Source organism: Bombus huntii, chromosome 11 (assembly GCF_024542735.1).
Source record: "Bombus huntii isolate Logan2020A chromosome 11, iyBomHunt1.1, whole genome shotgun sequence".
In the NCBI taxonomy this organism is placed as follows: domain Eukaryota; kingdom Metazoa; phylum Arthropoda; class Insecta; order Hymenoptera; family Apidae; genus Bombus; species Bombus huntii.
The window spans coordinates 7905433-7919470 of NC_066248.1; the positions used below are offsets into that span (position 1 = coordinate 7905433).

The following is a 14038-nucleotide window of genomic DNA, read 5'->3' on the forward strand; positions in this document are numbered from 1 at the left end:
ACAGGGTGATTGGTACAAGCGAAAAGGGGGTGATTCTACGCAAAAAAAGAAGTCGAAAATATAGAATAAAAATTTTTCGTTTGAGGCTTTGTTTTCGAGAAAATCGATTTTGAATTTTTGCTCGGTACGCGTGCACTTTATCACGTCTCGTTATAACGGATCTCACTGTAGATCGTTGTCTCGATGGAAAAATTAAAAAAAAATTTTTATTCTATATTTTCGACTTCTTTTTTCGCGTAGAATCACCCCTTTCCGCTTGTACCACCAGTTACCAACCACCTTGTATAGTGTATAGTAAATATATTATACTAATATACACGTATGGTATACCTACTAAGAATCTATTATTATCTACTGATAAGTGTTGATAAAAAAATGTGTAGGTCATTCAAGCGTGTTGCGAAAGTAAAAAGGGATTAATCTGTGTAACCGATCGAGCGGATCACTCGCGAGATGCAACGCTGATACACCAGGGGGGCGCGCGCGTTCACGTTAATTTATCGCCAGTCCGCTCTAATCGTCCTTCGTAATTTATTACTACTCTGTTCATATTTATTGGAGGGATGGCAGGCCTGGTGTATTGTGCGCGCGAAATTGCTTATATTGTTGCCTGCTCGTGGGATCGCGATGAATTATTCGCTGGCTAAGGTGTGATACCTGACGCGCGCCCGATAGATCGCAATTGTGGCCGAACATGATTTGATATGGTACTTTATGTCCCAGAGCTTTGCGCGCCCTCTCGTACATCAATCGCGGGAATTCTCCTCTGCATTAGGTGATCGTTGGAACGATATGATGCTAACTTTGAATTTACATTTGGATTTTAAAAACGATTGAATTCTTTTTCAATTGGAAAGTCAGGTTATCTTGGAATTAAGAGAATGATTCAGTTTTCTTATATTATCTAATATATAATTATGTTACGTCCGATGACTCTACACAAACCAGGCTCCACATCGCGGACAAGATGGCAGTCAGATGTCTACACACTCTTACTGCGTACCCTCAATAGTCATAAGGACCCACCATAAATCTTGGCATTTTTATAGTTAGGGTCCTTCAGATTAAACAAATATCTTTTATTTCAAGTGCTCCTTAAATTTATTGTCTACTACGGGAAGATCGGGGAAATTTGGTTTTTCTCATGTTCGGTATCTCCCGTTAGCAACTTTTTCTCGTGGACGGCTAGGACCCTTCCTTGTCCACCAACCTTCTTCTTATCCAATCAAAAGCAATGACTATTGCCCTCACTTTCCTAGCCAAAATTGTCATCAACAAATCCGATGGTCCCGTGCGCTAGACACACCCATCGCTAGCTTTCCTCCGCCACGGCATCGTCTCCGAACTTTACTGATTTTCCATCTTTAGAACAGTCAACATCTTTTGACTGGTTTTACATTCTTAGATCAGTCTACAAGTCGCTTACTCGCTGAACCCATCTCTCGGTTCTATCTTACTTGCGATTTATACTTCTCGCGAACTCACTACTTGCAAGTTGCTCCTACTACGATTAACATCGTGGTCTTGCTAATAACTATTCGAGTCGAACACTTCTAATCTTATTGTAAACGACATTACAATTCGGCATCGTAACTTAACCCGCGTGTCTCTCCGAACATTTGTATACTCCGCGAAACTAGTTGTTGGATTAAAGTGTATATTATAACCTGTTAAACTCAGTGTTATACTAATTCAACCACCTTTATTATCCTAACTGAAATAGAGGGTCGATCAGTTCGTGGCGTCGATAATCTAATTGTAACGGGAATTTACGACTCCCGTTGACTCGCCTCCTCCGCGATCGCGTCCCTCCGCGAACGGTCGAACAAATTATCTAATATATGTCGGAGATGAAAGGACATCGAAGCCTCTCCTTTGGAACTTCGGGATAATCCCCTAACACCGTAATCTAGATTCTATCATAGGCGTAATTAAACAATTGTCGTCTTTCGATCCGATTGTATTTGTTTGAGATTTGTGATAATGAGCTTGGGCTCGAGACGACAGCCAGTCGCCGAACGTAGTCGCGGTCACGGGATGAACGCTTTGTCTAACAAAGGTACGGAGTAATTCTATAGCTCTCCTTAAAAGAAATATTTGTAGCGGCACGCGACAGTAAACATTCCAACGGTTTCTGTCCCGTGGTTCGCCACACGCAGATCCTATTCTTCGGGTACGATGGTTACCAGATGCCGACGCGTCACCACAGTACGTGATCAGCTAGCCCGGGGGCCGTTATAAACACTAAGATCTAGTTACCTAAGGTCCTTCAAACAGACAAACAGTCTTTGTCCCAACTACGGGAAGATAGGAGAGACCTATTTTTTTAGCATCTTTTTCTAACCACCAATATGGAGATTGACCAATTAGCAGCAACGCCAATTTTCCTCGCCTTCTGAACGAAGGTTATCCTCGACGAATCCGATGATCTCGTGTCCTTAGACACAGCCCATCATAGCTTTCCTCCGCAGCATCATCGCGACGGAAAGTCATTCTCTCGTGAGGTCGTATTAACGAGTTACTTTTAGTGTCTGTACGCTTTACACGTACGCTCTGCACGTTTTAACAAAGACTTAGATATTGTGAGCATGTTCATCCATCATCCCGTTGACCGCAGATTGAACGTTATTCGTTAGGTTCATTGTCACTAGTTTCTCGAGTTACTTGTCTAATTCTATAATAATCGTATTTGCACTAGTCGATGTCTTCTCTATTGCATAACGACAACGTGTAATCCGAACGAAGATTCGTTTCACGCCCCTAACTCTAATTCTAATGTAAACCCGACATATATTTATGTATAATTCCTGTCTAGTTTTAATTGTAAGACAGTTTTAACATAACATATAAATAAAATTATATGTATTGCACATACAAATGACTTTGTGAAACCGTATGTTTTAGAATGTTTACACTTGGTGAAACTGATCTCGAACTGTGACTCGAGAATGTCTCGCGTGAGACGATCACAGATATCATATTACATGAAATCAATACTCACATTTGATACTGCTTCAATACGAAATAGCGTTCACGTTGTTTAATTTTAAACGTCAAAGCGCATATCTGTAGCGGCATATGAGTCAACGAAAGATTAGAATCGGGAGAGACTCGTATCGTTGTACCTTGGAGTGTGAACGTTGTTTTGGTTTGTTAGGTTCAAAGGTAAACGAACTCCGGACAAAATATTATCGCTGTTATTTGTAATCGTCAACCGGAGCATTATAGCGAGTCATACAGCGAGCGTAGAGTTGAACTGTAGTATGGAGCGTGCGACGATTACGACCGGTATGCACTATCTCTGTACTAGTATTTAAAGTGATTTTAATATTCATTGACTGTTACAATTTTATCACTCGTCTCTTTAATAAACCGACACGTATAAATATCCACCTCATATCGAAGTATTAGGAGCTCAGTACATTTAACCAGATACACACGGTGAGATAGGTGCATTCGTGTACTTAATATTCGATACTCGGTTATTCATTATAAATATTTATACAAAATTTCATTAATTGCAAATAAATATTTCTTCGTTCAATTTTAACATACTTATAGGTAATATATGTAGATGTGATACCTACTAGTGATCTTTTATGGTTCTAAACACTAATAAATGAGTCGTTTTGACTGCTTTCTGAACCAAAAATAACATAAAGCATATAATATAGAGAAACACACGTGAAATACATTTACACTAATGACGATAAACCTTGCCTCACGTTAGTTTGCTACAGCGAATCATCAGATTGTCCCGCAACTGGCCAACCGATTCATCCGGTCAAATATTTGCTTCCGGAATTTCTATGTTAGCCAATCTGCCAACCATCAATGGCGTAGCTTTTCGTCGTTCGCATAACGTTAATCGTGTGGCCCGGTTATGCGTAATTTCGCGGTGAAACGATCGTCTGTCGGCAGGTTGCGCGATTTCTATTTGTAATTAGAGAAAGCGAACGAATTCTTAATGCGTAAAAATGTCTGTATCATTAACACTTCTACAGCGGGTGTCATGTATGCGTGACTTTGTCTGCCACTGATTAAACAGCGTGCAAGTAAAAAATTCTGGCAAATAAAACAGACGTTTAGTGAGCGGATTTGCTAATTTTCACTATGCTGGTGATCGTTGGATTCTAAATTCAGTCGCTTAACACGTTGACTGTAACAGTGGCCATTGGTGACCCACGTTTCTAAATTTGTTAGAATGACTAAAATAAGATCAATTTCAGAGATAAATAGAATATAAAATAAAATTTCGTAACAAATTATCGGTAACGTGAACAATTTAGACAACGTTATCAGAGAAAATATGGCCAGATACAACATAGTAATATCTTGCAAAAATGAGACGTTATTATTCAACGTATTGCGGTTCTCAGGGCACTCAACGTGTTAATCCGACAACGTCATTGAGGAAAAATTCTAAAATATAAGTAACCAAATATTCTGATACAGACTATTATTCGCGATAAAGTATTAAATGTCCGTGAAACTTGACGAAAATGTAATTATTGGCAACGTTCTGATCATTTCGAAGAATGAATTCGATGTGTTTTCGTGTGACGTGTTTTCTTTTGAATTATTAATTATTCGCGCGTTAAGCCTGATTCACGCGGATAGAACGATTCATGAGAATCGGCGCCATCGAGGGAGGACGATTTTGATAAATGGTCGGTCGCGATTCGAGCAAGATAAAACGTTGCCATTGGCAGATAGCCCGTATGAGTCGCAATCGTATCGTTCGAACGCGCGTGGCTGTGCCCGATGGAGGGTGAAACTTTTCCTTTTTTCGCTGGTTTTCAGGGTGCAGATGGAAGCGGCTGATTGTCCAGAATATAGTGTGTGAATTTCATGTAGATCGCATCATGTAGATTTCAGGAATTTCTCCTCGCGAATGAAAGTGACAAATTTATCCTAAGCTACAACTATATTTTTATTATTACGAATATTACGAGTTTAAAGATCTAAAAGAAGTAAAAAGCTGGCTGGATTTAACGATCTTGATGAATAGGAAAATTATACATGAGTATATAAAATATAAATTGTTCTAATGAAGATTTAACTGATAATTGGCGTTTGTTAAATTCTTTTATATTCTAATCGAGAGTAGAACTTGGGAATTTTCCTACAAGAAAGAAAAAAAAACACTAAATATATTGATAATTTGCAGAAAGTTACCATTTCTATTCGAAGCTCGAAGAATTTGAAGAGAAGTATGAGTCGAATATGAATCTAATACAATTTACGCGATCCAAATAATTTCGAATGTTACTGGTTCGGTAAATGCCACGTAACATTAATATTAGCGATTTTTATTTTCGTGGTAATATAGAAAATAACCGAACGTTGAAATTCCGAAAATAATCGTCATCGTTTAGTTGGCCATGAGCGTACGATAAAATTCACTTCTTGAACGTGGTCCAGCGATCACAGGCATCTACTCAAGTTTCAACCAGCAAATCGCTCTCGTTGAAAGAACGACCGGTAGTATTCAGAGAGCAAACGTGGAGGACAATTCTCGGAGGATCGAGGACGTCTCTGGGACTTGAGACAGTCGAGTTGGCGCGCCATCGGGCAGTAGCATTGAAACGATACTGTTAAAAGCGTTTCATTAGCCGGGCATGCTCGACGGGGTCATTGTTCGACGGATGACCAGTAGCGGAAGACGCGAAAGGAGAAACTACTACGAGGATCAATATTGGCCGGGACCGGTATTTGTTTGGGACGAAGCGGATTGCACGCGGCCGACACCGAAGTTGGTTCGATTCGAGATGGAACTCTTTCATTAAATCGAAAAACGTCCACCGTTCTACCGTGAAAGATCTCGAACCAGATCCTGGAACGGTGGATGCTACGCTTTCTTGGGGAACAGGTGCACTCTGAGAGTCGATTTTCTTGTCCCTCTCCCTTTCTTTCTTTTTCTTTTTTTTTTTTTTTTCGTTGCATAATCGGAACTTGTTTCAGAAATAGATCGGTGTTGCCACGGTAGGAAGGGTTGTTCGGTAACGAATATCCTTTTTAAATGCTTCGAGTAAGCAAAGCTTTGCTATTAAATCAATTAGGTTATAGAAATGGTATTTACATATGAAAGTGAATATAATAAGATTTGGGAAGGGTTGTTTGGCAAAGAATATTTCTCTTAGACGCTTCTTGCAACACAAGCTTCGCTTTTAGATCTGTTAAGGTTGATATTACTTGACGATGACTATTCTAAGATTAAATAACTCGATGTGAGTATTTTGTGAGTAGATTTCTATAAAAGTGCATTTCTTCTAAGATTCTTTTATATTGACGTTTATAGATATATATAGAATATAATTAGTATTAGCTTGATATTTCAATAGGAAATGACAAGTATATAATAGACATCGGTATTAAATTATCCGTTGCTTACGAACGAAACAACGATACGAAAATCGAGTTTATTATTCCATTGCAACGTTAAGCGAATGCAAAGTTATTTAAATCGAAACGGAATTGATCTAGAGTTGTTACGGTTGCCGTCTAAATTGTTTTTCGTTGTAATTGAAGGAAGAATCCGATGCACGTTCTTTCTCATCGTAAAAATACGACGTTAAATATTTAACAGCAGCGATTTTCCATATATTAATAATTCGGGTGGACATTCTGCCAACAGATTCCGAAATATTCATGAAAATTTATAGCTGTAACGCGATATAATGGCAGAAAAATGCCGATGAATAATAAAAATTAATGGCGACTGTAAACTAACCCTGGTAGACCCGGGACTTCCTAAAAACGCGACGTTGCACGAGTTATGAACGAGCTAGATCTCATCTTGGACCTCGTGGAATCGATGGAAAAGAGCAGAAAGAAAAATGACTATGAAAGTGTAAGAAATTCTTGATGGCGGATCGATAAATTTTAAGGAATATCGTTTATTTCGGGCATGAAATTGAATTTTTTTGGCAAAATTCATATTTAGTTCCTTTAATGTACATATCTTCTCTGCTCTTACATTTTGCTGGAAAGTTTCATCTTCTTAGAATATAAGAATATAATATTGAACTTACGATATTAGATGTAGCGTTTTCTTAGCAATTTTTATTCGCGATAAAAGAATCACAAAAATGCTTTATTATCGTCGTCCTTAATCGTCGAATCGTGCATAACCATAGCAATTTAGATTGGATTTAATTTCGTTTAATTTTTCCAATACTAATATTAATTCGTGTATCCTATAATCTACGTAATACTATAATATACAATACTTTACTACGTAGGAATTCAAACGAGATATTCTCAAATTGAAACTAGCATCGTTCAGACTGTTGTGCATATCAGTCAAAGATCAACGTTGCTGAATCTGGTACCAAAGAGAAGAAAGGGTACGTAATGTTAACCTGGTTCAAGATGAAAAATCCAAACATGAATCATTGTAAAGCAATAATTCTCACTTCAAACCCCGTTATTCGTCGCCATAAAGGAAACCCCGAACAGCCCTAATAATCGATAAAAGTGCCAACCATCAAATATCCTCGGCATTTATCGTCGCCAACTAATACGAAAAAACGAGCCACCTGGAAACTCGTTTTACTCCAAGGTCTCTGGTGAAGATAAATCAAACCGGTGGACGTAATCGAACGTGGTAGATTCGTTTGCTGGAAAAAAACTAAAGCCCTGGCGAAACAGCGTAGGGTGGAAGGAAGCAATTGATAGGGATCTTAATTAAAATTAGGAGGTTTTGCCGGAACCGCCGTGTTACGCTTTCGACAATCGTTTCGGCTCGTCGTTCTCGATTTGCATAACAGTAAAGATCCCCGGGATTTCCCCCTTATGCACGGGGACACGTAACACGTGATCGTTACTTAGGCAATTTCATTAACCGCGAACCTACTTCCGGCGTGCTCTCTCGACGAACGATACAGCGCAGGGAATTGCGTCACGATCACGTAACAGAGCGTACATCTTCTTTCCAGACTGGTCTCGACGTCGTCGTCTTTCCGTCTTGTTACACTGTTCTGTCTTTGCCAGGATGGATAGTGGATTTTGCTAATTTCGTAGGAGGATCTCGACGCTCGTCTAAGTTAATAATCGAGAGACGTAACGAATATAATAACCGCGGGTGTGGAATATTTTCAGAGGCTATTTAACGCTGTAATTTATAGCAATCCAGGAAACTTACGAGTCGCATTTGTAAGCTTCATGCGACTTGGGTAATCTGGAGTATCGCTGGTCTACACGATCGTCGAGAGTCTCTGTCGAACGCGTTTTAAATTCCACGCAATTTGCGTAATTTCAAGCGTCGTTGGTGTTGGAAATTTTCGAGGATGTCGATCGGACGTGTCCCAAATTTGACGCAGTTTGAGTAATTCCGAGTGTCGCTGGCTTGGAGAATTCTTGAGAATTTCGATTCAACTTGTTTCAAATTTAACGCAATTTAGGTATCCTCGACCGTGGTCGACTTGGAGAATTTCTGAGAATTTTATTCGAGCGTGTTTTAAATCTAGTGTAATCTAAATAACATCGAATGTTATTGGTTCGGTAAATTTTCGAAAATTTCCACCGAACTGCTAAACTTGGGACAGGTTGGCAATTTTTATTCTCCTGCTACTTTGGAAAGTATCCTTTTGCGAGGTGTTGAGAAGTTCCGCGATATCTTTTGTAAACTCCTGAATATTTATATTTATATTTACATAGTGAAACGACGGTCGTATGAATTATGGGTTAAATATGACACTGCGTGGATCGTGTTTCGAGTATCGCTATAATCAAGGAAATTTTCCAATGGATATTTCAATTTAAACATAACGTTATGTAAGATTCGAGACAGATGGTCGACGAGAAGATTCTTTCGTTGACTTTAAGAGTAGAATTGACACGGAGAGCCTGGAAAAAATCAAGATTTATCAGACAAGTCAGGACTTTGACATCGTGAAAGCGATTTTCGATGCGGTATTACGTGAACGTTGGTATTGCGAGATTTACTTCCAGATTTATTTCGTGATTTATTTCAAGATCATTCAAATGGTATGCCGTCTAATCGATTCGGCCATCAAAGGTACCAAGTGATTCTGCATATCTGTCATATGTACAGTCATATTAAGTACGTATATACTTATTCGGCAAATATATCCAGCGAGTGGTTTTTGATTCATCGTGACCGATGTAGTCACCGGGAAGAATCTTGACGTGGCATCGCGATTCTCAAGCCAATGAGGCTGTTAGGCAGACTATTTCCTTCGTGTCGGTCGTAACGGTGACACCGGGCTTTATTACGATTTCGAGGGGAATGCGAAATCACTTTAACTCGATGTTATGATGTTTCCAGTGTAGATACCGTTGGAGACCTAAAATTACTTTGACAAAACACTGAAAAGTCAGAAATACGTTATTTCTCGTACTGCCACTTATCGCTTGGAACGGCGACTTTCGTTCTTTTTCGTTTCATTGCACAGATGAACTAATTAATATTTCATTGAAATTATCACAGTGCAAAATTTTGCAAAAGCTTCAGAATAACTTTTTCGCTATAAATTATCAGGAGCCAAGTATCAGGTTGACGATAACTTTCTCTTCAAATTATTCGAAAACATCGTCAATTGGTTCATCTTCGAGTTTCTATATGTTGTGCTAGTAATTTCAGAAAGCAAAATTGCTCTGTATCTCGAATTTTATCTAGGATTCGACGATATGGATTCTTGCAATGTGGAAAGTCACTGATATAGATACACGTATCTAGCAAGTCCCAAATCTCTCGTTTCGTTTCGATTGCGTTCAGGATCGTTTTTCTCAATTTCGGAAACGCAGACTATCTACTTTTACGACTCGAACGTCGCCGATATCTGATTCTGCCGTATCGGAAGTTATTCGATACTTTGTGTGGCCAATCGTGCATTTGTTTCCTCTGCTAATTTTTATCAATCTTATTCCACTATTATAATTTCTATTCATCGAATATTTCTGATATGTCGTAGATACGCTGTCGATGAAAATAAAATTCTTTGAATCAATTAAAAACCATCTTCGAACAACTGAAACCTTTACTTATCGCTGTTTTCAGCAAACGCCTCTTGGAAAATATCTAGACTGGCTACGATAAGTATTTGTACCTCATTGTAATTCATTAGGTAAAATAATTAATTAGGTAGAACAAGATTAAATCTCGTGACGTTTAGTAGTACCTTCGTGTCGCTACAAACGATTGTACGCTGTGAAAATGAAATGTAGGACCTGCTAAGAGAACGCTTTACCAAAGAATAAGGATATTTACAAATACTTTTCGTGTAGCTATTGCGTGTTCGAAGTAGATTTATTTCATATCCGAATTACGTCACGTTCAGAGTCAAAGAATCAGCCATTACGAAGAGTCGAAGAATACTCGCACGTAGTTTCCACTATGATTTCGAATAGAATGCAAAGTATATAGTTGGAGATTCAATGAACGCGTAAACCTTAGAATACCGATAAAGTTGGGACGGTCACGCGACTATCGCTGGCGATCAGGACGGGGCGGTTGGCAGAGAAAAGATGATCTCCGACTCAGCGAGCAATAAAGGTGGTGGTGCGTCTGAAATTCGCGCGGATTCGAATTGGACGCGTTCCACCGCAGAGACAGATTAAATTCTTTCACCCGGAAGTTCAGCGTTTTTTAATTTCATTCCTGTTCCCACTGAGAAATATTACTTTTCTCGTTTTGCGTTCATCTTTGAAGCTTGGAGCTCTTTTTTTTCGAAGTATTTAATACTTTTATTACGACTACGAAGTTTTTTTAATCTTACCTTATGAACCCAACGCCCTTAACTTTATTCCTGAACGTTGCACTTCTGCTAGTACGAGATTTATTCGATCCCATGTTTAAAGAATCGAAGTGAGGAAGAGTCTCGATCGTAATTTTTCGAGTCTGCCGGCAATATTTAAAGATCCAGTGTAGGTGAAAACGTTAAGTAAGAAGGGAAGTACTGTCCAGACAGCTGTATTCAGAGCGGGCCGTTGGAAATAAAGATTCTTCGTCTGTTTCTCAATCTTTTACCGCGACCCTGTACGTGATCCGTTTACCATCGTGGAATCGGTAAAAAGTAATAGCAGTTTTACGAGTAGCGCATTCCGGATTCGTCGCGTTCCTGCTTTAGATCGATACCACGGATTCTTTTCGCCATATTCGTGCGAATTTTCCTAAACGAAAATGAAATTCGTCTCTTTCCAAAAGTTGATCCTCGTAACTAGTATGCTGATTTTTACGTGTTCGTAGGAAATTCACAGAATACACGTAATATGCAAAACTATGTAAATTATCCAAAGTGTAGTACTCGTAATATTTGGTTAGTAAAACAACTTCTTTTCTAAGTCACACTCTTTTTAGTCGCATTTGTAAAGAAGCGCTAGATTTCGCCTTACTTTTATTCTCGTTATTTTGTTGTATACTACATATGTAAAATTGTATCTGTAATTATGTAACTTTTCTATAATAACTGTATCTTCGATTCTCTTAGATCAATTGTTCGGTTTCGTTGCAAGTAATTACACGTTTCTCTAGTAATTAGCCGAAATTACCGAATAATTAGGATAAGATACGGGTGGCACGCACGAGATGCATCGAGCTAGATTCTAAGAACAAATGGGACAATTCCCTGGTAGGTCATAGGTCGCCGTATCTATAGATGCGTCCCGCTTCCTGTTTCATGTTCGTCTTGGGACATACGGTTGCGTGCCTGCGTTAAACATAGTAATAAGGTACTTAACCTGATGTAATCCGTGGATAAGTTCTTCTAAGAATCTGTTTAATTACCTAGTTAATTCCCTGTTACATCACAGTTTAATTAACATCGACCTGGCGGTTAATACATGGCGTAGGAAAATTGCTCTTAAGAAATTAATTGGAAAATCGATTCGTTACAAAGCGTAAGGGGAGAATTGTAGTATTGTGAATAAATCAACGTCGTGCGACGTTTTCATATAATTTTAATAACTTCATCTTCTTTTAATCGTTCTTTGTCGAAGACGTCGATAATTCCGTTGATTTCCACCAGTATCGCGTTTGTACGAAACAAGGATGGTTAATTTCTTTATTAGGAGTATACTGTACCGTAAAAGGAGACCAGCCTATCAAGAGGAGACTGAAATACGGGCGTGAGCGAGACAATGCGCTTGACAATCGGCCTACCAAGGCACGCAGACCATTCAACGACCAGAACTAATAACACAACTCGTGAGTCTGCTGGACACGGGAACCTCCCCGATGGGGAATTTCCTTGTGCAAGCAGTCAGAAGCTTCCATAATTCACGTCGTCAAGGATCGGGCCTTGCCCGAATCCCTTCGAGCAAATAATGTCTTCCTAATTCGTTGCGACGTACCTATTCGTATTTCGGAGAAAATTGGAATGAAATTCAAAGGTAGCTACAGGTTGCAAACGAAGAGTAGGAAGGTAGCTAAAAAATTGGAACGCTGGAAGTAAAAATACGAAAGAAAGAATGCCAATGATTAAAAGAATCAACACGAAGAATTAAAAACTCTGCTGGCTTACAATTAGTAGTACGCGTGAAAGAAAGAAAGTAAGAAGTCTGAAAGGGGATTGGAGCGGTGAAAAGAGAAGCATAATAATTGATTTTTGAATTTCACGTGAAAATCGATTACTTGCTAGTAATATGTTGCGTGTGTAAATGAACAGCGAGCTATCGTTTCAGCGAATAAACTTCCAGCATCGAAGTGTCTCTGTGTAAAGTAGGATCTGTTAGACTGTGTCGGTGACGGGTTCACTTATAGACTCAAGATGCATTTCTTCGCTTCTCGTTCCTTTCCTCTTCATGTTCTTTGCAACTTTTACTTCAACAGCGCCTGGCAATCCCCATTGCAGTCACTGAACATTTACTATTACACTAGAAATTGGAACTGATGGATGAGCCAAGAACTCGCGAGAGTACCTATATAGAATTTGAAACCTTCTCTGCTGAAAAGCGTGAAAAACATGGCCATGATCGTAATGTACTTACATCTCATGACGCTCTTAAAAGCTTCGTAACTTTAACCTTTAACCTACTTTGCTGAGAAAACAAAAACTAACAACATTGAAAAATTGACGCTAATAAAAGATATTTCTTATCTCACTAACAAAATAAGACTATAACGTGATTTACTAATATCTACCAGTATACCTCCGTTAGCTTCTGTTATATTATATTATGATCATATATTAAGCGATACACACACATAGCAGAGAATACATCAGATCGTCTAACAATCTTCACCTCTGTAAAGAATCAAAGATTCAACCTTTCACGCATACTTGTAATTTCCGTGCAATACAATGAATCGTATTAATACACGAAATCGTTTCGCGAACGTGATTTTCCTCATTCTTTGTGTCGAAACTCCAAAAGCGCGAGTTAGACGATGCTTTTGTCGGTCCGGAATGCTAATTATCGTCTTCGCAGCGTGTCTACCTCCCATGGAGTTCGACTAAAGCTGAGGGATATAGCATGGGGTGCAAAACCATCGGAAATTACAAGAGGTAAAGTAGTATACCGCGCGGTACATAAGGGTGGATAGGAGAGCGGAGAAATCCGTGCTGACATCGGGCTATATCTGAACGTCGAAGGCTCAATTTCAATTTTCCACCCTTCGAATGCAGACTGCAGCTTGCAGCTTACACAGAGTCCGATCATTGCTTTCCACGTACACCGACGCACGTGTGTATATGCCTGTGTTTGTGTGCGATCGACAGTCAGACGCGTTGGAATCTACTCGGGACAATATTCGAGGAGAAGGTTCTTCCTTAATGGCTAATAAACCAGGCCCCGATAAATCCTCTCTTGCCTATTCGCCTATTCTAATATTCTCCCACTCTCATTGTTTTTCTTCCTTTGGCCTGGCTCGTTCCGCATTTTTAGATTTCAGATTGTCCCTTTTTCCTCCGTTGAATATTCACTTCGTTTGGCCTAGCAGCCAATTTTCTTTTATTCGATTCGGCTCGAATCGTCCTTCCGGCTGTTCCGTTGTTTTTCCTTCGATACCACCATCATCCACTTTAGTCGCGCGAACGCTTCTCACCCTGGCAAATAGCGTTCTTGTTAGCTGCTG

At 39.3% G+C, this 14038-nt stretch overlaps 1 protein-coding gene across 5 annotated transcripts in view; it reads left to right on the plus strand.

Moving 5' to 3' along the window:
- LOC126871347 (prolyl 4-hydroxylase subunit alpha-1) overlaps positions 1 to 14038 on the plus strand; it is a 378752-nt gene that overhangs the window by 1851 nt on the left and 362863 nt on the right. The gene's annotated exons all lie outside the window — the stretch shown is intronic.